This window comes from Podarcis muralis, chromosome 2 (genome assembly GCF_964188315.1).
Source record: "Podarcis muralis chromosome 2, rPodMur119.hap1.1, whole genome shotgun sequence".
NCBI lineage: Eukaryota > Metazoa > Chordata > Lepidosauria > Squamata > Lacertidae > Podarcis > Podarcis muralis.
In genome coordinates this window covers 91,888,370-91,915,389 of record NC_135656.1, presented here as the reverse complement: position 1 = coordinate 91,915,389, position 27,020 = coordinate 91,888,370, and the positions used below count along the sequence as shown (strand labels likewise).

The window sequence follows — 27,020 nt, the reverse complement described above, 5'->3', positions numbered from 1 at the left end:
CTGCCAGGACCATATAACACCAGTCCTAAAAGATCTTCCCTGGCTTCCAGTACATTTCTGAGCACAATTCAAAGTGTTGGTGCTGACCTTCAAACCCCTTAACGGCTTCAGTATACCTGGTCCAGTATACCTGAAGGAGCATCTCCACCCCCATCATCCAGCCTGGACACTGAAGTCCTCCTCTGAGGGTCTTCTGCTTGTTCCATCACTGCGAGGTTCCATCATACAAGGAACCATGCAGAAGGCCTTTCTCAGTAGTGGCGCCCTCTCTGTGGAACGCCCTCCCTTCAGATGTCAAGGAGATAAAGAATTACACAACTTTTGGAAAACACCTGAAGGCAGCTTTGTATCGGCAGGTTTTTAATTCTTGATGTTTTTATTTGGTTTTTAGATTTGCCATAAGCCGCTCAGAGTGGCTGGGAAAACCCTGCCAGATGGGTGGGATATAAATAATAAAATGATTATTAATAATAAAATAATAATAATTAGCATTGGTGCATTTTTATTTTTATTTTTGCTTTATTGAGTGGTAACAAAATATTTCTCATATCTGTTTTGTTTAATAATAGTTACAACAATTGCTTCATTATTAAAATGAAAACCAGGAGCAAATATTTTTTCAATGCCTACATCTAAGTGTGAGAATAGTTGTTCTGAACCAGCTAATCACAGAATAGAGTCAGTCCTTGGTTGAAAGGAGCAGATGATACATACTTTAGACTGCACATTTTCTCTGTTTTCCAAACAGAGTCTTTTAAGATCTGTGGTCCTCCAGATGATGATGATGATGATGATAATAATAATAATAATAATAATAATAATAATAATAATAATAAAATAAATAAATAAATAAATAAATAAATAAATAAATTTTATTTATACCCAGCCCTTCCCGGTTCAAAAACCGTGCTCAGGGCAGATAACAACAAATTTAAAACACTTAATTATAAAAGCAGCATAAAATACAGTATAAAAACATAAATAACAATAAAATTCAAAAATCAAAAATCAATTTAGGGGAAATAAGTATTAGATAATCCCCAGGGCTAGCTGGCTGAATTGGTCCTACTTGGGCCAGCGAGGAGGCCAGGGGAGAATTAACTGTGAGGTCTCAGAGTGGGTGATCATCATAAAAGGGAAGGGGAGGGAAGAGAAAGGAAGGAAAATAAAAGATCAGGCTGAATTCAAATTAAAGGCCAGGCAGAATAGATCTGTCTTACAGGCCCGACGGAAGGAGGTTAAATCCTGAAGGGCCCTAGTCTCATGGGACAGAGCATTCCACCAGCTTGGAGCCATCACTGAAAAGGCCCTGGCCCTGGTGGAGGATAGTCTAACTACTTTAGGGCCCGGAACCTCTAAACTATGGTTATTCATGGACCTTAAGGTACCCTGCGGGGCATACCAGGAGAGGCGGTCCTGTAGATACGAGGGCCCTAAGCCATGTTGTTGAACTGCAACTTGCATCAGCCACAGCCAGCGTAGACATACATACATATTTTTATCTGTATGACATCTTCCATAGTTCATACAATGGAAAAAAAATACATAACTATAACAAAACAAAAGTAGTCAGAAACAATAAATAAAACATTTAAAAATACCCAACCAAATGAAACAATTTCCACATAAATTACAAGATTTAAAATAAAGGTACACAAAACCAACAACAGCAACAACCCCCAAATAACATCCCAGCCCAAGAGTCTTTTGAGCAGCCTCAGCTTTTGTAGCTGGAGTAAGTCATGGTCCTGCCCTCTCCGGCCAGGTGGAAAAGGCCTGCCAGGCAGGGAGCAGGTCTTCCATGTCTCACAGTGGTTAGAATGATGGGAGTTGTAGTCCATCAATATCTGGAGGACCACAGATTCCTAAGGTAAATAGCATCATACAAAAATATTTTTGTATGAAGAACAAGCTGGTGGGGCATCGACTTGCCCCCCACATTGAGGGGGCCCACCCACATGACGTGCCTTTATTATTCATTAAGAATAAAAAAAAACCTTGACTTTCCTGCCCCCATAGCTGTTATTAGGAGGATTCCTAATATGTCGTATTTTATATACTGTGTTTCCATGACTCTATTTATGCATGAAGGTTCCTTTTTATGTGATTCTTTTCTTTAAGAGGAAGGGGTGTTGTTTTGTTGAAGATTGGCTTTTTCTTTAGTTCATAAAAGGGTATTTTATGATTGATGGGTTCACATGCTTAACATTAATGCCTTTGACATCCTAAATATAACTACTTAAATAAAACAATATCCAGGTCTCTCACTCAAATGAACCAATCACTTCACACAGTGTAAAATGGTTCATTGTCTTCTGGGGATATGGGATGTTTATCAAAACCTGTTCCGTAATTGGAGCCAATTTCATTGATGCTGCTGCTGAGAAAATGAAGTTAACAAGGAAGTTGCATTAGCAACAGTCAAAAAGTCAATGTTTGCTGAGTGGCAGATGGCAATATGAAGAGACAAACAAAATGATCACGTTTCAAAGAGGATTTTCTTCAAAAAACAATTATAGTTAAGAGCATAACAAAACATTGGTTTCCATTGTTGCCTAAAAGATGATGTGAAATTGTGTCATTATGTTAAAGCAGGGTTTAAAAGATCTATATCAACATTACAAAAATGCCTAATGGAAAATACTGCTAAACTAACTTGATGCAACATCAACAGCAAGCACACAGGGGCTCCTTGAAGTTGCTCCGTGTGGAGGCTTTTGCAATGTGGTACATGACAGGTAGCTATGAGCCATAAAGAGAGGCACACCCACATAACATATTCATGGGAGACCTTTCTAGAAATTAGATTTGTATTCAAATTTAAAAATAAATAATAGGAGTTTCCAAGAAAGAGAGAAAGGGAGGAGTTGTGGGGTAAAACGATACGGCCAACTGGTGCAGTTTCAGGCTTCAGGTGAGGTGCAGGGTGGAAGTTCTTGTTGAGGAAGCAAGAAGATGTTTAGGAGAGTGAAGCTATTCTTAGCTATCAGATTTGGAGAAGGGGTGGTGCAAAATCACAAACCAATTGGGAGTTTGTGAACTCTGGAATGGGAAGACGAAAGGGAAGCAGGAACTTTAGAAATCAGGGGCTCAGGGGTGGAACTGATGAGAAAGATCTGTAAGTCCAGAAGGGAAGAAGAGATTTAGGGGGGAAGCAAAGGCAAGGACTATGGGGAACTCTGGCATGCCTGTGCAGTCAGGCCCCTGCTCTGCTTATCTTCCCAGGTAAAATAGAAGCTTCTTAAATCACAGTGCTTTGGAAAACACAAAATGGCTCTGAAATCTTGCAGAAAGTTCTGCAGTAAACTTTGGGATCAGCATTTAAGAACATAAGAAAATCCTGTGGAATCAGACCTAAAGGGTAATCCTGGTACAGTGGTACCTCGGTTTACAAACTTAATCTGTTCCAGAATAAAGTTTAAAATACTAACTGACTCGAAAGAAAGAGGGGGGTTTGCCCTGCCAGACTTGAGGTTGTATTATGAATCTGCAGCCTTCTGTTGGTTGAAGGATTGGTTTTTGTTGGAGAACACTGATGTCCTAGATCTGGAAGGATTTGACAATGCTTTTGGTTGGCATGCATATTTGTGGTACGACAAGGTTAAAGTTCATAAATTGTTTAAAAACCATATTGTCAGAAGACCAATATTTATGGTCTGGATGAAATACAAAGACTTATTAGAGGGCAAGACCCCGAGGTGGCTATCACCGGTGGAGGCCAAGGCTCGAAAAAGGCCCAACATGGAGGCCTATTGGCCGAAATATTGGGAAATAATTGAAAAAATTGGAGATAATTGGAAGTTGCAGAGCCAGGAGAAATTAAAAAACAAGGTGCGAGACTGGCTACACTATGCTCAAATTCAAGAGGTTTTCAAAATAGATAAAAAAGTTGGCTTCCAGGTGGAAAAATCGAAATTAGAGACAGAACTGTTAGAACCAAAAACTAAGATACTCTCGAGAATGTACAACTTGCTGCTTAAATGGAACACACAGGATGAGACAGTAAAATCCGCCATGATAAAGTGGGCACAGGACATTGGGCACAACATTATGTTTGAGGACTGGGAAAGGTTATGGAACACCGGAATGAAGTTCACGGCATGTAATGCCTTGAAGGAAAATATTGTGAAAATGATATACCGGTGGTACATGACTCCAGTTAAGCTGGCTAAGATATATCACCTGTCTGACAACAAATGTTGGAAATGTAAAGAGGCGGAAGGGACATTCTTTCATCTCTGGTGGACCTGCCCCAAAGTGAAGGCCTTCTGGGAAGTGATTTACAATGAGTTAAAAAAGGTATTTAGATATACCTTTCCCAAGAAACCAGAGGCCTTCCTCCTGGGCATGGTAGACCAGAAGGTGTCAAAGAAGGACAGATCTCTGTTTATGTATGCTACTACAGCAGCAGGAATCCTCATCGCAAAGTATTGGAAGACACCAGATTTACCCACGCTGGAGGAATGGCAGACGCAGTTGATGGACTACATGGAACTGGCTGAAATGACTGGCAGAATCCAAGATTTGGGAGAGGAAATAATGGAGGAGGACTGGAAAAAATTTAAGGACTATTTGCAAAAACAATATAAGTTGTATGAATGTTAAGAATGTGTACGATTAGGAAACATTTGCTTCAGCAACTTGAATAGGTGAATTGGAAACTAAGTTATAAGAAAGACGAGGTGGACAACATGAAATAACTATACTATGTTTATTTTTAAGGTACAAATAATGGGGATACAGTATTTTGAATTTAGAAACATAGTGTCTGAAAGATACAGTAAGATATGAAACAAGGTAACAAATTGCTGATGTTTTGGTTGCAAAGAACGCAGGGTTCGGAAGATGTGGGGAAGTCCGGTTGGAATGGTAAAAACACTCTGGAAAGTTGGTTTTTATGTATTTCTTTTTTCTTGTATCTTCATTCTTTATTCTTTATTCTGTAAACTTCTGACTGTTTGAAAGAAAACTTAATAAAAATATTTAATAAAAAAAAATACAAACTTAATCTGTTCCAGAAGTCCGTTCTTAAACCAAAGCTGTTCTTAAACTGAGGCATGCTTCCCCTAATAAGGCCTCCTGCCGCCGGTGCCCTTCTACCTTTTGTCTTCTGTTCTTAGACCAAGGTAAAGTTCACTAACCTGAACACTACAGTGGTACCTCAGGGTACATACGATTCAGGTTACATACACTTCAGGTTACAGACTCCACTAACCCAGAAATAGTGCTTCAGGTGAAGAACTTTGCTTCAGGATGAGAACAGAAGTCGTGCTCCGACGGCGCAGCGGCAGAGGGAGGCCCCATTAAATAAAGTGGTGCTTCAGGTTAAGAACAGTTTCAGGTTAAGAAAGGACCTCCGGAACGAAATAAGTACTTAACCTGAGATACCACTGTACTTCCGGTTTTGCGGAGTTCGTATACCGAATAGTTCGTAAACAGGTCTGTTCTTAAACCAAGGTACCACTGTACAGCATTATGTTCCCACAATGGTCAATAAGTTACCTACAGAAGCCCGTAAGTGAAATATGAGTGCAGCAGCATTCTCCTGTAATTAAATGATCTTGGTTAGAAGGGCTACAAAACACCCATCTCTGAAGCCTTGGGAACCACTCAAAGTCAGAGTTGAAAATACTTGATTGGGTGGACAAATGGCCTGACCCCCTAGAAGATAAATGTTCAACTTTAAGTTTAATATTGCAGCAGAGACTACATTATTTTCAAATTTTGCCAGGAAAGAAATCCTTAGGCTACATGTTAAATGAAAAGCTTCCAGTGGAATTCAATGTCATGCTGTGATGAATGAACCATCTGCACAAGCTTTTCAGCTTGCCAGTCTTCTCCCCCTGACATGCTGTTCTGGGGGTTCTCCTGACCCCTCCCAGCCAAAACAACTTTTGGGGTACAGGAGGGGGAAAGAGGGGAAGCCCCCTTGCACAGGGCTTCCGCTGATGAGTCTCATTAAGTGAATCCTGCCTTCATCTGTAATAGTGACAAGATGGTCTGAACCATGGGAGGACCAATAGTCATTCATTTGTAGGAAAGCATGATGTAAAGTGATTAGAGAATATAGGGGGAAGATGATTGTTCCTGTTCTGAGGTACCTAAGCAACAACATAGGTAACAACATATATCAAGATTTCCTCCCCTAAAACATATTTCTCCCTATCTTATGACTCTCTTTGTACGCTAATCTTTCCCTTTTCAAATTATTCTACTATGAAGAAGTGTTCATTTCCAGGCATTTACTTCTAACTCACACCTTTGAATGTATTTAGTCACTAATATTTGCCAAGTGATCAGAATAGTCACACATCTAACATTTCAGGTTTTCAGTTTTAGGCGAAAATTCTTTGGTTTTTAATTTTACTTCCCCTGCTGGATTATTCCAGTGTAATTACGGTGTTGATGTTAAAGATACGCTGATAGTTTGCTTTCTGTTCACATAAACACATCTGAATAGGGAACTATGGTTTCTAAAATAAATGTCCTCAGAGATTCATAAGAGATAGACTCCTGTTATTAAGCTATCAGCAAGTAAGCATTTCTGAGCAAGCATTCATATATTTTTATATGAGCCTCTTTCATGAGTTCCAGGAAATTTCTAGGGAATCCAGATGAAGAGCAGATAAGTTGTTTGTTGTAGTAGTGTATGTGGTGTATTATGCTGTGAATTATCTGTGCACTGTTCCCTAAAGCATGCTGCATCCTACAGACTTCCCCATCCTCAGTAGACTTGGCCTAGGAGAAACCTCACTTATGCTAAGACCAGCAGTGGGCAGCTATCTTTAACTTTGTAAATAAACTACAGTATTAAACTTGCTAATACCTATGTGGAGTCTGAATTCAACTGTCAGGTTTCAACCAAGAACACATTGTGCATTTGTAATGCATTTGCACAACAATACTTTTACTGTTGTCATTCTTTACTATTTCATCATGGGCAGACTCTGTCCCTAACTCTGTCTTGGGATCAATCAGAATAGTGAGCCACTGCTGCATCTGAAAGTATGTACAGTGGTACCTCACAAGACGAATGCCTCGCAAGACAAAAAACTCGCTAGACGAAAGGTTTTTCCGTTTTCGATTTGCCTCGCAAGACGAATTTCCCCTATGGGCTTGCTTCGCAAGACGAAAACGTCTCGCGACTTTGTTTTCTTTGTCTAAAAACAAATACATGTTTTGTTTATAAAGTTAATTTATTTTCCCTTCAATTTTTGAACTGCTCTTTACAGTATGTGTGACTTTAAAGAGCAGTTAATAAACTGTTGTTGTACCAAATTTGGCTTTGTTTGGACTTTTTTTGACCATAGGAACGCATTAATTGATTTTCAATGCATTCCTATGGGATTTCGTGCTTCGCAAGACGAAAAATTCGCTAGACGACAAAAATTGCAGAACGAATTAATTTCGTCTTGCGGGGCACCACTGTAGTCTGTTTCCTGTTAGAGTTGAAGGGGGCACCAATGCCAATGCCAGACTGGCACAGTAGAAGGGCCCTTTCTAGCAAATGGGGTAGGTGAAGATGCCAGGAATCCTTGGGGGCTCTGCCCTGCTGCACACCATGCTTACAAAATGCGCCACTGTCAGAGGCTCCAAAAGAGGCTGCTCCTTCTGCGGAAGTCCCTGCTGCAGACCACAGCAGATCCTATTCCACCATACCCTGTCCCTGAAACACAGGGTAAACTTACCGTAAGCATTATTTGGGGAGGTGGGTTTGTGTGTGTAAATGACAAAACAGTACACATTGAAATGTTTCCGTTTGAGGCTCTTATGAGCAGAAGATCAAAATCAGCAGCGAAATTATTACAATATAAACTGATGCTTTTGAATTATGGTGCTGGAGGAGACTCTCAAGAGTCCCATGGACTGCAAGAAGAACAAACCTATCCATTCTTAAGGAAATCAGCCCTGAGTGCTCACTGGAAGGAAAGATCGTGAAGTTGAGGCTCCAATACTTTGGCCACCTCATGAGAAGAGAAGACTCCTTGGAAAATGTTGGGAAAGATGGAGGGTACAAGGAGAAGGGGACGACAGAGGACGAGATGGTTGGATAGTGTTTGCGAAGCTACCAGCATGAGTTTGACCAAACTGCGGGAGGCAGTGGAAGACAGGAGTGCCTGGCGTCTCTGGTCCATGGGGTCATGAAGAGTTGGACACGACTAAACGACTAAACAACAACAAACTGATCCCACTCCCCGAGAAACAAAGGCAACTCTCACAACAAGTTGAACATTGGGCCAGTCATGGGGTAGAGAATATTTCTCTCCACCACATAGGATGGCAGGTTTTGTATCTAGTGTAGCTTTGTGGTTAAGCAAATAGCCCTGGACAAGCCATGATCCTTGAGCCACTCCTAGTATTTGCAATGTGAAGATGTGGTCTTCAAGCATAGAGGTTAAGAAGTTAGGTGTTGTTCTAAAGTGGACTTTTAGGCAGGCCTTGATTGTAGAGAGCCATGCTTTGGTTTCCATCAGATGTTGGCTGGTTTCAGCACATAAGGTTAAATGACTTACGCATTTAGGGGCACCAGGGATCTTACGAAGAAAGGTCGCTTTGATTTGTTCAGCTTCTCTACTGAATGCTTGTATCCAAATTGGAATACCATACAATAGCTTAGGAAGGACCTTGGCATTAAAGATATTTATTGTAGCAGGGACCATCTGGTTGCCTTTGAGGAAGAAAAAAATGGAGAATCGCTGATGTAGTGCATTTTGCTTGAATAATCATTTGATGTCTGTGTGTTGTCCAGTTCAAATTTGGCTGGTAAAATATCCCTAGGTATTTGAAAGATTTTACCTGGTCAATGGGATAATTGTCTAGTCTCCATTTGACACTTTTAGAAAAAAATCATAATTTTAGATTTTTGCTAATTAATTATCAGGGAGTTGATCTGGCAAAATGAAGAGAATGAGTTCAGAAATCTTCTAAGGCCCACCTGGTACAGCCCTCTATATTCATAGGGGTGTCATTGTGTGTAATTGAAATGTTATTGCACATTAGGAAGAAAGTGGTAGGATAAATCCAGCACGAGAGAAAGGAAGCCAGCAATTTCTAGTTCTTGTGGTTTTCTTGCGGTAGGAAAATGTCTTTCTATTTTTGAAGCTAAAAGCGGTGCAGTGTAAATTGAGCTTGGTGGCTGAACTCTTGTTGTTGCTCTTGTTTAAGTGTTGCAGGAGGAAATATTAAGTGTAAATGTATTCCAAGCAATGGCTTGGTAACACCAGAACAGTGCCTCTGCTCCCACTCCAGGCCGGCATGACATGAGGGCTGTGAGATAAGTACCCATCTTTCCTGTAGGAGATCCTTTTGCTACCCATCTTATTGTATGGGTAATTAGCTGGTAATCATTCCACTCTCTCAAACAGTGCAAATTCAATTAGAAACATTGTTAATGGTATTAGGACTGATCTGCTACTTGACAAGCTCTGCAAGTTAACAAATGGGTCAATGCCAGTTTATGCCGGCTGATGATCACTCTTACTAAAAGAACTTTGATGGCAACTCTTTGCAACCCCAGATTTTTTATAAATGAGCTTTGCAACCCTCTTCTTATGAAAGAACATGTTACAATAACAGTGGCTCCAATAACAGCAGAGTGACCAGGGTAGCGGGATAGGGGGACGGGTCGCTCTAGCCTTGATATTTTGCTCTATCCAGCACTGAATATGTTCAGAGGGTAAGTTTTTGGGTGGCCTGGATGGAGAGCAGTGCTTCAATGATAGACAGATTCAGCCCTCAACTGCACTATACATTCATGCACTATGTTATACATGCATTTTAAATTTCATTTTAACCTGTATTTTAAATAGTTTCTCCCCCCCCCCCCCTTATGTTTTTATTGTAATTTTACTGATGTTAGCCGTGCTGAGCCCGGCTCTGGCCGGGGAGGGCGGGGTATAAATAAACATCATCATCATCATCATCATTATTATTATTATTATTATTATTATTATTATTATTATTATTATTGCAGTATCATACCCCTTTAAAGAATCTTCACTTCCCCCAAAGAATCATGGGAAATGTAGTTTATTAAGGGTGCTAAGAGTTGTTAGGAGGCTCCTGTTCTCTTAATAGAGCTACACTTTTCAGAGTTCTCTGGGGAAAGAGGTTGATTGTTAAACCACTATAGGAATTGCAGCTCTCTGTGCGGGCAATAGAGGTCTCCTAACAACTCTCAGCACCCTTAAGAAACTACACTCCTCTAGATTCTTTGGGGGAAGCCATGACTATTTCAGCAGTATGACACTGCTTTCAACATATAGTGCAGATGGGGCCTCAGTTGGGGAAGTGGAAAAATCGGGGAACTTTCCCCAGTTGGTTGGGGAACTTTCTCAAAACCAACCTGTGAGTGTCACTGCTGACATTACAAAATAGTTAAGACACGCAAACCGAGGAAGGAAAAGAGATAGGAAGGAGAAAGAATGAAAGGGAGAAAGAAAATGAACAACTATAAAAATGGGGTGTAAACACTTAATTATTATTGAATAAATTTTAAGGTGCACTCTTGAACTCTTGGTGAAGAATGCAACCGATTCTCAGTGGGATTACTCCTAGTCTCTCCACTTTGGTTTCAAGGCCAATTATAGAGCACTCTGTACAGCATTAAAATGCTCTGCTACATGGGGGCGGGGATAAACTTGGAAAATGCCAGCTGACGTTAAATGGGCCAAATTATCAAGTATTCTCGACATCAGAAATAGAATCTATAAGAATCTATACCAATAAACTAAAACTGACACGGGGACAAATAGAAGAAGACGCCTTCACCCCGGTATGGCTCCCCTTTATGACGTACACAGCCCAACAAGACAATGACAAGAATCTGCCAACAGCATACGAATCAATATGGCTAACCTGATTCAAAAGCACATACCCCCCCCCCCATGAAAACACCACAGCCAATCACAAACAAACAACCACACCCTAGGCCAACCCCAACCTCTCTCACCACCAAAGAAACACAACCAAATAGTAAAGAGAACCTGCACAAGCGACACTGACACAAAACCCCACTCATACATTAAGTAAAATAGAAACATCGCCCCCCCAACCCCACTCACCATGCCCCCCTCCACCTCTTTCCCCCTTTTCTTCCTAATGTAACACTAATGTCTCAACAAATGAAACTAACATGTAGAAAATGTAACTTGAAGAGACATTGCACATACTTTTGTAAACCAAGAAATCTTTAATAAAAATGTTTTTTTAAAAAGAAATAGGATCAATCCAGTTAATACAAGTGGGAGTTTAACGCACAGCGTGGTTGCTTTGTTGTTGTTTAATTCCTAAGCACTTCAAAATTATTATTCAGCTTTTCTCCTTTAAGGTAATAGGAAAATCCCATCCATATGTTGTGCTGCATTTTCGTTAGGGAATAAATGTTTTGTCAGGTCAGTTAATTCATCATGGGTGTTACATAGTGCTGAGCAGCATGATGATGCAACATACTGAAATTATGAAATGTTGGGTGAGCTTAAGGAAATGTTGAAACGGACTTAACATTTTTAACCATGCAAGTTGGTGAAATATAAGAAAACATGAAACCAAATTAAATATTTTTTTCTTCCACCCAGTCCCACCCCCCCCAAAATAATGAGTTTTGATATCCTCTTCTCCATTAAACTTTCCACGCTGCAATATTTATGGTGCCTGAATACAGGTTTGTTTACACATATTGCAACAAATGGAATTTAGGTGTGTGGAATTCAGTATTAGATTGTAGATTTATGCCTTGCACTTAAATTGCTTATACGTTTAGTTATCAATAGTTCAAATTTCTCTTCTCTCATTGCTAACATTGTCACCTAGTTAAATACACCTTAGTCAAATAATTACCGTATTGGCCTGAATATAAGCCACACCTTTAAAATTCAAGGGGGGGGGGAGACAATATTCGATTATAAGCCTCTCTCTTCAAATTCCGCAGGCACTCACTCACACCCGTTCCGTTTTACCGTATGTCTGTTTCAGCAGCGATATCGTAAAAGCTAATTTTTGTAAGGTCGCGAATTTAACTTTAGCTTTTCATAGTCAGAAGTTGGGGGGAAAGTGAGGCTTATATTCAGGGCAATACGGTATATGAGTTTTAGTCGATTAATTAATAGATTAGCTCGGTAAATTTGCACATAAAACAATAGGCCTTAAAAAGGATGATTTTTCCCCCCTAGATAATCAGGCGTGTGTTGCAGCAGGCATATCTTCAAAGACACAGGGGGAATGCCTCTTCTAAGATCACAGTTGACATAGTTTTTTATTGGCACTATTAAAAATAATAGATTAGACGTCCTTCTGTGAGTGGAAGCTCCTTTCTCCTATTCTATATTTACCTCAGGCTGTTGTCATGCAGCAGTTCGCTTCACTGCTGACAGGTGGCGCTGTGAAACTGCAGCATAACCTTAGCCTTCTGACAGCTGCCAGGCCACTGTAGCAGCAGCTGAAGCAGGCAGAAAAAAGGAAGAACAGTTGCAACAGGGCAGGGCAGCTCTTCAGCAACTATCTCCTACCTCAGCAGGAAAGCCGTTTCAGCAGGACAGTTGCTGAGGAGCTGCTCTGGCCTGTCATCGGTGTTTCTCTGCAACTCCCCTATGCCACCATCCCTCCTTTGCTTCTCTTCCCCTTGAGAGAGACGGTCCAGTGAGCAGGGGGCATTGAAGCAGTCCAAATGGAGAGGAAGCTTGGTGAGGTCTAAGGGGAGGGGAATGGGACGCGGGTGGCGCTGTGGGTTAAACCACAGAGCCTAGGACTTGCCGATCAGAAGGTCGGCGGTTCAAATCCCCGTGACGGGGTGAGCTCCCATTGCTCGGTCCCTGCTCCTGCCAACCTAGCAGTTTGAAAGCACATCAAAGTGCAAGTAGATAAATAGGTACTGCTCCGGCGGGAAGGTAAACGGCGTTTCCGTGTGCTGCTCTGGTTCACCACAACCCGGAAGCTGTATGCCAACTCCCTCGGCCAATAAAGCTGCAACCCCAGAGTAGGTCACGACTGGACCAAATGGTCAGGGGTCCCTTTACCTTTACCTTAAGGGGAGGGGAGGGTTGGCAAGACTCGGAGGCAGTGGAGGGGTTGGCCAAGGGCATTGGAGGTAGGTGGGATTGACACTCCTTTGCAACTCTTGATAGTGAAGGACATTGCCCCTTCCCACCTGGCCTTCAGGGTGTAGGTCAAAAAGATTCCCCACCCGGGTCTAATGGAGAGGCTGGGTTTTTTTTTGGGGGGGGGGTGTCTGGCAGCTGAGGCTTGTAGGCAGATTTGGTTAGCAGTGTGAGCAGTGGTGCTAAGTTTGAATCCCACCTTTAAAAAAAATGCTACTCGGTTAATCCTAGTTCCAATTTAATTGACAGATATTCATAGGTTTCTAATTAAACATTGCAACCAAATGTGGTTTCCTCTCATAAAAAAAACAAACCTCAGTTGAAACAAAATAACCAGCATGGGATTACACATTATTATATACATGCAGAAATGTTATTTGTTTGTTTTACTTTACTTTCAAGAAAATATATTGTCAAGTGAATGTCAATGTTACTTCACGGGGGTTGAAAGTATGAGCAACCTATTTCCTCTGTGCATGGATAAACTGGGAGAAATCACTAAAACAGCTTCAGTTAGCACAGTTCAAAGTTTTCAGCATTGCTTTGAAAGGGCATTCTTTCAGCCATGACACTGGGGCAATTACTCACCAAGATGTGTGAAATGTGTAACAGTGGAAGTGTTCCAGCTCTCTGCTTTATTGAGTAAGAGATAAAATAGGTAAACAGCACAAACCTAAATGGTACCTGGTGGCCCATTCCAAAGGACATCATGGGGAAATGTACAGCTAGCGTTGAAGTCTAGGCTCAAGAAAGCTAAATATGAAGTAACTATCTGATTTTCTACTTTTGGCAATAGGAATATATTCGTATCTGATACAGAACGTTCAGGTTTAGCTTGTGGATAACTCCTTACATATATAAAAAGCACACACACCTGTACAGGTGCTGCCAGAAGAAATACATGTAGCTCAGTCAAGCCCTCCTAAACCCGCCAGTGTGGTGTAGTGGTTAAGAGTGGTAGACTCGTAATCTGGTGAACCGGGTTCGATTCCCTGCTCCTCCACATGCAGCTGCTGGGTGACCTTGGGCTAGTCACACTTCTCTGAAGTCTCTCAGCCTCACTCACCTCACAGAGTGTTTGTTGTGGGGGAGGAAGGGAAAGGAGATTGTTAGCCGCTTTGAGACTCCTTAGGGTAGTGATAAAGCGGGATATCAAATCCAAATTCCTCCTCCTCCTCCTCCTCCTCTTCTTCTTCTTTTGTCTTATACCTCTCACAAATTGGTCAAAGTCTTTGACTGCAGTCACATGGCAGGTTCCCCCCGGGGGTGTGTTAATTTCCACATTATATTTGAACTTTCGCATGATATAGTAACTATAGTGGAATAAAGTGCAAATTTAGCATTCATTTCCATATTATTTCCAAAATGATTTTTCCCCCTGGATGCAAATAACATGGGAATGAACCTTCAGCTTGCACAATATTCTACTATAGTTCCAGAAGTGGCTTTTACACTTGCATTCACACTGCAGTTTATTCTGTTTTCCTGACATTTCCCTAACTGTTGCTATTTTGTGCGTTATATTTGAGCTTTCACATGGCATAAAAACCACTTCCAGAAAACTAATGGGATGGAGTGGAATATAGTGCTCCTTTCCATGTTATTTGATTCTGGAGAAAATGTTTTGCTGCCCTCTCAGCCCAGAAAACTGCTGGAATTTCCTACAGTGTTTTTCCTGTCTTTTTCCTGGATTCACATCACAGCTGCTCATGCGATGAGCCTTGAGAAGCATACCGGCACACACTGCTCTCTCTGTCCATTTCATGGCTTGAACCTTTTATTTATTTATTTTCGTCTGACGAGAAAGTGTGCTATTATTATGGCAAAGAAAGTCATGCCGACAAGGTGGAGGGAGCCTAGGACAGGCTGGAATGTAGAGGGATAGCAATGACATGGAAGAATGATATGTTTGAATGACATTTACTACAACTTGATGGTATAATGGTCAAGAGGTGACAAAACAGGAGTGTGCGGTGTGCAGAAAAGTAATTTTTAAAAAATGGAAAGGGAAGCCTACGTGGAACTTAAAAGAATGTGAATGCAGCCTACGTGGAACTTAAAAGAATGTGATTGCAGCTTTTCTGTTCATTCCCAGTAATATTCTTTGAAATGCTTTATTTCCAATGTGCAGAAGTTGCTAGAATGTCAATATTTGAGGGTCACATTGTGAATAAGGCAGTGATGTAAGGGGGAGGAGTTTAAATTCCTTTGACATTTGCTTAACCCAGGCATAGGCAAACTCTGGCCCTCCAGATGTTTGGGACTACAGTTCCCATGATCCCTAGCTAACAGGACCAGTGGTCAGGGATGATGGGAATTGTAGCCCCAAACATCTGGAGGGCTGGAGTTTGCCTATGCCTGTCTTAACCTTATCATGACAATAAAGCTTAGCATTACTTGCAAAATTAGATACCACTAGCTTCTTGTGGCTTGGATCCTAAGAACCGTGTACTCCCCTTATAGAAGGTGCCTCACCCTGATTTTGCACATTTTTCTTTCCCTCACTCACCCTATCTTAGTGTGTCCCCCCGCAGTGGCCCTCTGGATGAGCTTTCTGGGGAGCACAGATGTCTGTAGGGATGAAGAGGAGTATGGAAAATTCCTTTCTGTGAATTTCCTTTTGTTCATGGTTTTCAGGATCGAAGCCGTTGTTCTGGAAGGAAACAACCTTACTATTAAAGAATTAATTATGACATTATCCAGTCAGAAATGTCAGAGTAAGGACCTGTTTATTAATGTTGCCATCACAATTTTTAAGGCAGCTGTTGTCTACAGAGCAGGTAGGGGAATCTACAGTTATGAATTTAAAACCATATGTTTAAATTCAGAAGGGTTAGGATTATGATGTTTTTTATAAAGTTTGTGGCCTGTTCACTCATATTTTATGAGATGCCACAGCCAAAATTTATTAAGAATGCAATTTTGAACACTTCTCATAAGGATAAAATGAGCAAGACAACCATTTATCTTCCATAATCCCCCCCCCAAAAAAAATTGCTCTTACCAGGTATAGCAATGCAATTAAAGGTAAAGGGAGAAATGTTGCTTTTGCTTGTTTTTTATGGTTTAGACTCCCCCCTAAATGTTCCATGAGATTTCTAGCAGAAGGTTCAGTATTGTTACTATAACTGACCAGTCATTAATTTCTTAGGAAGACTGTTTATCACTAGCCTTTATTTTCACACTATGTCATGGTCCATGTCCAGAGTTGGATTCAAGGTAGCACAACCAGTTCCAGCGCTATAGTTGCCAAGTCCAGGGGGCGCCACAGGGAATTACAACTATGGCATAGTGAATTAAGCAGAACAGAAGTTGAGAAATAGGAGGGGCAAATTTTGGCCTGTCACAGGGCGCTACTGAAATTTGAAAGACTAAAGTTTGCCCCTGTCTTACCTATCGGTCTTTTAGTGCCAACTCAGTGGGTCTATATAATCTGAGGTTCCTTTCTGTATATAACATTACAAAACAACCAACTAGACAGAAACATGGAGGTGGTCAGGGTGGAAAGTGCCATGTTCAAATAAACATAGTCTGTTCTGGAGTAAGTGATATTTTCTCCTTACATACTAATGTGGGTAACAGAAGGCTGAGATTTCTCTGTTACGTAAAGTTTGAAAAGGTTCATAGTCTGAAGCTGCAAACATAAAAGATTTAGTCAGGGTGGTCTCATGATGTTTTCTCCCTTTTTTCTGTAGTATGTAACCAAATACGTGATATTTTGATATTTCCCAAAAAGTAATAACCTTATCCAGACTCAGTTTTTCCAATTTATTCATTAATTCATTCTACTTTCTCTAAATTTAATAAGGTATGTCAGTTTTGACAGTACTACATTATTCCAGAGCCTTGATTTATTTTTATATCAACTGATGGTACATTGTCTTTTTTTCCTCTTCAGAATTGTGCCATAAGCAATTTTGCAGCTGCTAATAAGATAGAAAAGAATCTGTATATTTCTAACTAGATATTCTCCCAAGGAAGCCATCAGAATACCTGCAGGGTGTCTCCATCACATTTAAACATACATATTTTAGTGGTTTAACATATGTCTTGTTTTTTTAGCATATTAGTTTAAGATGACAATTTGAAGAGATGCATGCTGTATTTTCTTTATAACCCATTCAGGATCCTACCTATTGGTCTTTTAGTGACCAATCAGTAGTTTCACTTTGCTTTGAGTGTAGAGCAATATTGTGACTTGTGCCTCTTGATTTAGTATCTAATTCTCTGCAATGCAGAAATCAGCTAAAGAATCCCTGACAGGTGGATTCATCTGTTTTAAACCCCCCACCTTCTGAAATAGTTCATTCCACTGTCAAACAGCCCCTAAGTTCTTCCTAAAGTTTAGTCAGAATCTCCTTTCTTGTAATATGAGTCCCCATTGGTCTGGACTCATTGGAGCAGCAGGAAACAAACTTGCTCCATCTTCCATGTGGCAGCCCCACAAATATTTGAAGATGGCTCTCCCATCTAGAACTCATGAACATCCAACAAAGTTTACCATGTTGGGAGATTCAGGGGAGATAAAAGAAAGTACTTATTCAAGCAACATAGTTAAACTGCAGAACTTGCTCCTGCGAGTGATGGCCGCCATATTGGGTGGCTTTAAAAGGGCTCCCTGGAGAAGACCCTGATGTTGGGAAAGATGGAGGGCACAAGGAGAAGGGGACGACAGAGGACGAGATGGTTGGACAGTGTTCTCGAAGCTACCAGCATGAGTTTGACCAAACTGCGGGAGGCAGTGGAAGACAGAAGTGCCTGGCGTGCTCTGGTCCATGGGGTCACAAAGAGTCGGAAACGACTAAACAACAACAAAAGGGCTTTAATCATATTCTTGGAGGATGAGGTATCCTTGGCTTCTTACCATGGTAACTCTGCACTGCCTCCAGTATTAGAGGTGGTATCCCTTTGAATTTCAGTTGCTGGGAAACGTAACTGGGGAGAGTGCTGTTGTTCTCAAGTCCTACTTGGCAGGTGTCCGACAGTTATCTGGTTGGCCACCGTGAGAACAAGATGCTGCCTCATGTATGCCCAGCTGCACTCAGACTTCCTTCTCCACCTCCAGCTTCACCCCTTAGCTTCAGTGAGCATGCTTCTGTTTTGTGTGATCAAGCCCATGGTGCTGTTCCTGTAATACCACTGCTTTCTCCTCGCTTCCTTGTGAGGCACATGCAGGATTACCTTTGCAGCCTGAGTATGCCTATGCACCCAGTACCAGAAGCAGAGAGCAAGCCTGACCACAGAAGCTGCAATAGCAGCACTCTCTTCAGTAACCCATTGGATGCAAAGGAGAAGCTCAGAGCAGTTCTGGAGAGGCATCCAGCCTTGACAGGTCAGCAGTAGTGGTTCTCCTGAGGCGATGGGGTCATTGACAGTTGCCCCATCTTCACCACCTTTGCCACCAGTGACCTTGAGAACAGGTATAAAACAAATAAAAAAAACCACTATCAAAACTATTCAAACAGCAGCAGCAGTGAAAACCTGGCCAGGTGAAAGCCCAGGAAAACATGGTCATTCTCACCTGATTCTTATAAAACAAGACTCCCCCCCCCCCATCTCCATCCACAAAGGATATGTCTCTGAAAAGCACTACCGAATATCTGTGCCACAATGCAGAGTTTTCAGCAGTAATAATGTCCGTGTCCTATAAAGAAGTTTGGACCAGATCTACTTGGAGTATAAATAAAATAATCTACATAAGACCACAAATAGGGTATCATAGAGGTTATCAGTCAACACATAGTGTTTATAGAATAACTTGGTTTTACATTATTTTTAATTGATTTATTTATTTATTTTTGTTGTTTTTTTGTAACAGCTGAATTCTGTATTCTCTCCACATGGCAGTGATTGGGGGCTTCTGAAAGTCATAATTCTAGAACAGCTGCATGCTTTGATTGTCTTCAATGAGACTATAATTTGGCTGCCTTGGCTTCTTCGAGCCACCAGCCCCTTTGGTATAAATAGGCTGCCTACCTTATTTATAGCACCTATTTATGCAGCAGAGATGGTTAAGCAATTCTACCTAATATTCTTTCTTACAATTTTCCTCTAACTTTGCATATAACATACATACATATATATATGAAAATGCATGCTGTGCTAACCAAAATGTATATAACTTACATATTTTTACTGGTGGTTGTTACCATTTAATCACTCAAGAGGTGTAACTTGTCACACTGACTAATGATCTCCATCTGACTGCTTAGCCCACTTGCAATTCTGTCTTGGAACACATCTGTCACTGTGGCTTTCCCTAGGGATTTGCACTAAAGTTTGAAACTCTGACACGTGTGCATTAAGTACCCAGAGACTTTCCCCATTAATAACTGACTAAATCTTTGAAAACTGCAAGCTTCCCAGCAAACGCCTACTATTCTACCTTTAGATGCCAGTTGGACTGCCACATGACAGACAGTCAGGGGAAAGACATCTGGCATCCGTAACTCATGCTCCATTCATGGAAACGGAATTTTAATATTATCCTCACTCTGCAGAGACCCTGGGAATATTTAAAGTATGTGGAATATGCCGTTAATTATGTTGCTTTCCTGATTGACAGTTTGTGGCATGCAAAAGAAATAAAATAAAAAAATTAAGGCATGAGCTCCCGCATCATGCAGAACCTATATTTTTCTTCTTGGAAATTTAACTACTGCTTAACTACCTGCAAAGACGGTATTTCAGGAAAATTAAACTGAAGTGGGAGCTTTATAACTAATAACACATCATGTCCCTCCTTTCTCCCTCCCAAAACTTATATGTGTCAGATGCTGCAAAAACATCTTTCAAGAAGCTTTTTCCTTGTTCTATCTGCAGCATTTTGTAGTTTAGGGAAGTTTTTAATATTTAATGCTGTATTGTTTTTAACACTCGATTGGGAGCCGCCCAGAGTGGCTGGGGAAACTCAGCCAGATGGGCGGGGTATTATTATTATTACCATTCATTTCTCAGATTTTGTACATCGCATGGCTTAATTGAAATCAGATACAGTGGTACCTCTGTACCACTGTACCACCAGCGGGTGGCGCTGTGGGTAAAACCTCAGCGCCTAGGACTTGCCGATCGCATGGTCGGCGGTTCGAATCCCTGCGGCGGGGTGCACTCCCGTCGTTTGGTCCCAGCGCCTGCCAACCTAGCAGTTCGAAAGCACCCCCAGGTGCAAGTAGATAAATAGGGACCACTTACCAGCGGGAAGGTAAACGGCGTTCCGTGTGCTGCGCTGGCTCGCCAGATGCAGCTTGTTACGCTGGCCACGTGACCTGGAAGTGTCTTCGGACAGCGCTGGCCCCCGGCCTATAGAGTGATATGGGTGCACAACCCTAGAGTCTGGCAAGACTGGCCCATACAGGCAGGGGTACCTTTACCTTTACCTCAGGTTACATACGCTTCAGGTTACATACACTTCAAGTTACAGATTCCGCTAACCCAGAAATAGTGCTTCAGGTTAAGAACTTTGCTTCAGGATGAGAACAGAAATCGTGCTCCAGCGGTACGGCAGCAGGAGGAGGCCCCATTAGCTAAAGTGGTGCTTCAGGTTAAGAACAGTTTCAGGTTAAGAACGGACCTCCGGAACGAATTAAGTACTTAACCCGAGGTACCACTGTACTGTCTAATTAGATTTCTGTTCTTCCTTTTTAGCTAATGTTTCATTTTGAGACTTGAATGCACATTATCAATTGATAATGAACCTTGTATAATATCTCACTTCTTAAAAAAAAAATCTGTTGTGTAGTGTTCAGTTCCAGTGAACACTATATTATATAATAGTAATGGCATGGTCACAGACAGGAGCACTAAATGTTTATTCATACTCTGTTATACCTCAAAGGGACATCCAAGCTTCGATGACATTCTGTCCTTAAGAGCTAACTACATAATCTTCATGCACTTCAGAAGGGACGTTCAGAAACATTACTTTAAAAAGCACACACCAGTTTGATCTAATCTCTTTTAGGTGTAGCGAAAGGCTGATCAAAGTGTAGTAAAAGCATGGTATTAAAGGATTAGCTGGGTCACATTGAAATATGTTTCCAAACAAACACGAGGTCTCTTAGTTTTGTAGAAGCAAACATAAAAGAAGGCTTTTAGGCTAACGGCTTGGACTATTAAACAAAAAAGCAAGCAGGTGGATTAAGTCTATGTCCCAATCTCAGTATGAAATGCATATTAAAATGAAAATAAAACACTGCTATTGTAACTAACTCTTAAATTATATCATAGAATATGGGCATTTTAAAGGGTGGAACCAGTTCCACTGTGACATGTGTAACTATCAAGTAATTAACAGCAACATTTTGTTCTTTGCTGTCTTTTTGCTGTCACATCTCCTTTTTTCTTTTCTGCTGACAAGATCTGCCACTGAGGTACCTTATCTCAGCTTTGCAGTTGAGTTGAGTAGTTTTTCGAAACCTGTCAATGCTGCTCCTTGGATGGTGTCAGCCTGGGATATTTTTGTTTAGAGGAGAACTTCCCAATGAAATCAGAAGTGCTGAATGACCTGAAAATTGATGGCATAATATACTTTGTGCATGTAGAGAAAGTTATGTATAAATTCGGAATGATTAGGCAACGCTGTCGTATCAACATAAAGAAAAGAAAATAGAGTCGGTATTAGGCCAGAGTGCAATATCTATGATTCATGTTATTTAAAAAATCATATTTTTAATGACAAGGTGAACAAAACTAACATTTGAAGTCCTGATGTTGATTTTATAGCTAACATTTCCTTTAAAAAACCCCCCACAAATTACCCCAAAAGCTGGATTTCAGACTGATATGTTATTTTCACTTTTCCTCAGTTATTCCTTCTTGTGGATGTGGCTTACAAGTCTTGCTTCAATTTGGTTCAACTTGGCATTGCACAATTGTTCATCATTTATCTGAAGGACCACTGAGAAAGCAAAGGATTCCACCAACATATTGAGAGTAGGCACCAGATACGAAAAAGCAAGACTCTAATGAGGTTGGAGGGGCTCAAATAGAGGTCGATTTAAGGCAGAACAACTTGTTCCATCACACTGGATACCAAGCCTAGGGGGCACCTCGGGGTGTCACAGCTACGCTGTAGTGAATTGAGCAAAATGGAAAGCAAAAGGCGAGAGGGCACCAAATTTTGGCCTCACACAGTGCGTCTCTGAAATTTGAAAGACCAAAGTCAGCCCCTGTCTCAAAAGTGGTTCTGTGAAGCTAGGGTCCAAGAAGCAATGTTTTAGGCAGCTTGTAGGCAAACCTTGTCTCACAAAAGGGACAGCTGGCTACCAGTTGAAGTATAGCTCAGGATCAAAACTCAAGAACCTGCACAGACCTTGTGGTTTGATTGCCATGCTCCTTTCCCTGAACAGCTCTTTGGAAATTATTATTATTATTATTATTATTAATGATGATGATGATGATAATAATAATAATAATAATAATAATAATAATAATAATAATAATATATTTATACCCCACCCATCTTGCTGGGCGGCTTCCAACAAAATATTAAAATACAGTTGTCTGTCAAACATTAAAAGCTTCCCTAAACATGCTGAGGAAAGGATTAGAACTTTGTTCCCCAAGGACTGCCCACTTGAAAATTGCCAAGGGTCTTAGCAGTCCACTTATTGATTTTTTTCTGCCTGTTGTAAGCAATTGTAACTCCATAAAATTCAGATAGCAAGACAATAAAATGCAATGTAAGAAGTAACAGAAGCAATAAAAAAACAATTAAAAATTAATATGAATATTTAATGGGATGGATGTGCCATCTCCCGTCTTCAACCACAAATCCACAACCTGGCAGCAGACCAGCTGAATGAATCTCACGGACCACTGGTGGTCCACGGGCCACAATTTGGGAACCCCTGGATTAAAACCAGTTCCTCCACACTGTTCTTAGTTGATGCAGCATTGCTCCAGTAAAGTTGCGGCCTGTCTTAGTCTCAGCCATTGGGCCGATTCTTCCTCTGCCCGCTTGCATCTGCCCAGGTCTGATAGCATGCTCTTAGCAAGTGTGGTCCAAGAATCACCAGTCAGTTTCAAATGTCTTTTGCAGCTCCTGAGATTTTTTAGTTCCAACCAGTTTGCATGGCTTGAGCATTACAGTGGTACCTCTAGTTATGCACTTAATTCATTCCAGAGGTCCGTTCTTAACCTGAAACTGTTCTTAACTAGAGGCGTGCTTTCGCTAATGGGGCCTCTTGCTGCCACTGCGCCGCCGGCACACGATTTCTGTTCTCATCCTGGGGCAAAGTTCTCAACTCAAGGTAACTCTTCCAGGTTAACAGAGTTGTAACCTGAAGTGTTTGTAACCTGAGGCGTTTGTAACTCAAGGTACCACTGTATTACTATCAAACGTGAGAGTAAAAGGCGACTCATTCATAGGAAGCCAGTGGCTGACGTTACAATCCCTAGGCATGTCTCATTGGAAGCAAGTCCCACTGTGTCCAATGGAATTTATTCCCTTGTCAGTGTGTTTAGGCTTGCAGCCTCACCTGATTTGTATATACCAAGTGCAATACTTATGGGTGCTCATGGGAATTTGGGAAGAAATTAATGCTGCGACCCCAACAGAGGTAGAGGGGATATAGTTGGAAATAAAGTCCTTAAGCGTGACAACAGCCTTTTTCTTTTAATGGCAGCTCAGAAACACCACTCCCTTCCTCTCTTTTCTCCTTCACATAATCTGCCCTACAATCCTCCACATCTACCCCCAGGCAGCCTCCTATGAGACCCCCTGCTCCTCTATACCACTCTAGCAGCACCATGAAGTTCTCGCTCCTTTGGCTTTGCTTGCAACATAGGGCGGATCTACACTCATGGTTTTTAACAGATGGGTAGCCGTGTTGGTCTGCCATAGTCAAAACAAAAAAAATTCCTTCCAGTAGCACCTTAAAGACCAACTAAGTTAGTTCTAGGTATGAGCTTTCGTGTGCATGCACACTTCTTCAGATACCTTCTTCAGACACACTTCTTCAGATACACTTCTTCAGGTATCTGAAGAAGTGTGCATGCACACGAAAGCTCATACCTAGAACTAACTTAGTTGGTCTTTAAGGTGCTACTGGAAGGAATTTTTTTTGTTATGGTTTTTAACGTTAAGGAAGGGTTTTGATAATGTCCTACTTTTAATGTTCATAATGCATACGTTTTAGAATGATATATCTAATATGCTTATAATGTTAAATAAAGGTAAAAGTAAAGGGACCCTTGACTGCTAGGTCCAGTCGCGGACAACTCTGGGGTTGCGGCGCTCATCTCGCTTTACTGGCCGAGGGAGCCGGCGTACAGCTTCCGGGTCATGTGGCCAGCATGACTAAGCCTCTTCTGGCAAACTAGAGCAGTGCACAGAAACGCCGTTACCTTCCCACTGGAGCGGTACCTATTTATCTACTTGTACTTTGTGCTTTTGAATTGATGGAATGCAGGGCTAGAGCTCAGTGGTAGAATATCTCCTTTCATAGGCACCAACTACTATGTGCTGAGGAATCTTCTTTATATTGTTTTAACAGGGAGCTCAGCCTCTCCCCCCAAATATTGAGTGGGCAGAGGAGGCTGAGCACTAAGTGAAGCGCTGCCCACGCCACCCTGCTGCCACTACCACTGCCTCTACCTCTCTTCGCTGCTTCCACAAGGCCCTCTGCAGAAGTGGCTGTGGCTCTTCAAGCGGCCAGCCCTCTCATGGCCAGAGAGCCCTGCTGCAGCTCTCTGTTGCCACTGCTGATTCCCCCTTCACTGCTGCTGCAGCTCCACTCTGGCAATGACAGCCTCAGCCATGCTGCAGCCTGGCTGGCAGGAGGCTCACCCAGTCTGCCGCCAGGCTCGGTGGGCTGGGCTAGGCTCTTGGCCTGCTCCCAGCTTTGCATTTGTGCGTGTGCCACACCTGACGCGTGTTATGTCACAGGTGCGCATTGCAGCACTCAGCCCTTCCAGTGTTGGACCCAAGGTGTCACCTCTGTCTCCTTTGATTAACAGCACTGCACTTCTAATGAAAATACTTAGCATTTACACAATGCCTAAAAACATTCCGCACACATCTTATCACACAACCTTTGTGGCCGGGGTGTGTGTGTGTGTGTGGCCTCCCTAACGCCACCTAGTGAGATCACAAACAGGGGCAAAGTTTGAATGAAGGGCCTTAAAATTCACAGCGCTGTCTCTTAGCCACAATCCCATGCCAACTCCCACAGTCTTCTAATTGTTCTATTATGGGCAGCAAATCACCTTTTGTTTTCCATAACTAACAGAATTCGTACGTACTTGATTCAAACCAAACTCATCTGGCTGCTTCCTTCTGACACCCCTGAGACAGGTTTGGGTTTAGCTGCCATAAATATAGAAACAGTGGGGTTTCAGTCTTGCAGTATCTCCTCCTGTCATAGATAGGAGCTGCGGCTGATTTTTCTCCCCTAAGGCAATTTAAGTTAAAAATGTGCTGAAATTCCCAATAGCATGTTGGGGTAATCATTAATGTTTACAGTTGCTATAGCAACTATGATAGCTAGCAATTGACTGGGAAGGGAACCTGTTTGTAGGAGATAAGCTGGGGCAATTATTGAACAGCTGTCAAATCTTTAACAGTTTTAAAGATAGAGGAGGCTTGGAGAGAGTGGAGAGACAGCTGATTTCAATGTGCCACCCCACAGTGGTCCAAAATACAATGGCGGTGCCTTTATTTAAAAAAAAGAATTAATTAGTAGAGAGTGCACTTCTCTCGCATTCATTGATGCAAGCCTATAATGTCTGGCATGAGGAGTGGGTAATGTGATTAATATTATAGGTCATCATAATCTTTAGCAATATTTGTTAGGTTTAATTTATAGGTTAAGCACTGTCGTGTGATAAGCTGTTGCAGGTTGCAATTCATAGAATAGACGGCATCAGCTTTGGGGAGGCCAAAGTCAGCTGACCTTTTATGGGCAAGGCTAAGGGCCTGAATGTCCTATGGCCAGCACTCTGAGGTAAGCATCTCAGAGTAAGTGTGGACGAAGTATACCAGTAGAAGTTTATTTTTAAAAAAATAAATGGACAAATGGGGTGGGGGGGGAGCTTGAAGGACCTTAAAAACATGTGAGTAGTCAGGTTTTGGGTTTGTTTTTTAATGCAAACACAAATTCCTGCTAGCAGGGCCTGTGGCGCTTCGGAAATTATTGTACTGCAGTTCTGATTATTATGCTGTTTGACTGTGGAATGGACTCCCTCAGAAGGTGGCGGACTCTCCCTCATTTAAGCAGAAGTGGGATTGGCCACCTGTCATAGATGTTTTAGTTCAGATTCCTGCATTGCAAGGGGTTGGACTAGATGACTCACAGGGTCCCTTCCAATTCTACAGTTGAGGCTGATGGGAAGTGGCATGCTATAAAAACCCACCCATGTAGCTGGTTTATTTAAAAGTTATCCCAACCACACAGGCTCATGCATAGGAAGTCCCTGTATAGCTCAATGTCTTAAAGTCTATCTAATTGAGCATTGTTTCCGGATATTTGGAAACAGGGAGAGAAGTATTTCTACAAATGTAATTACTTTTTAGCACATGAAGCTATTCTTCTGTGAATGTAATTTTGATGATGATGATTTGCACTTCCCTTTCAATATCCTCCCTAAGAAAGAAAAAATGAGAAGCAACTTCCATGGGCTTCTCGTGCCCCATGTCATATTCCATGAAGGAGAAAGACAAGTCGAGTAGTTTGGCGAATTCAGTTTGTTCCGCTAAATTATTTATTGTATATTTAAGAGCATTAATTTTTTGTTTAAAAGAAAAGTTTTTAGACGCCGGGAACAGCTCTTGCCTGATTTGTGAAGAAAGAAATGAGCTAAGCAAGATCACAGCAAATATTATACATAATGAATAATTTAAGTTATTATGCACTCCCACCATAATATCCACAAGAGAGATGAAGATGAGGAAACTGTGGGGCTCTCAGGAGTCTAGAGAACTGCATC

At 41.5% G+C, this 27,020-nt stretch overlaps 1 protein-coding gene across 5 annotated transcripts in view; it reads left to right on the top strand.

The window, feature by feature from the left end:
• LOC114590891 (contactin-4) overlaps window positions 1–27,020 on the top strand; it is a 531,471-nt gene that overhangs the window by 358,514 nt on the left and 145,937 nt on the right. The window lies entirely within an intron of this gene.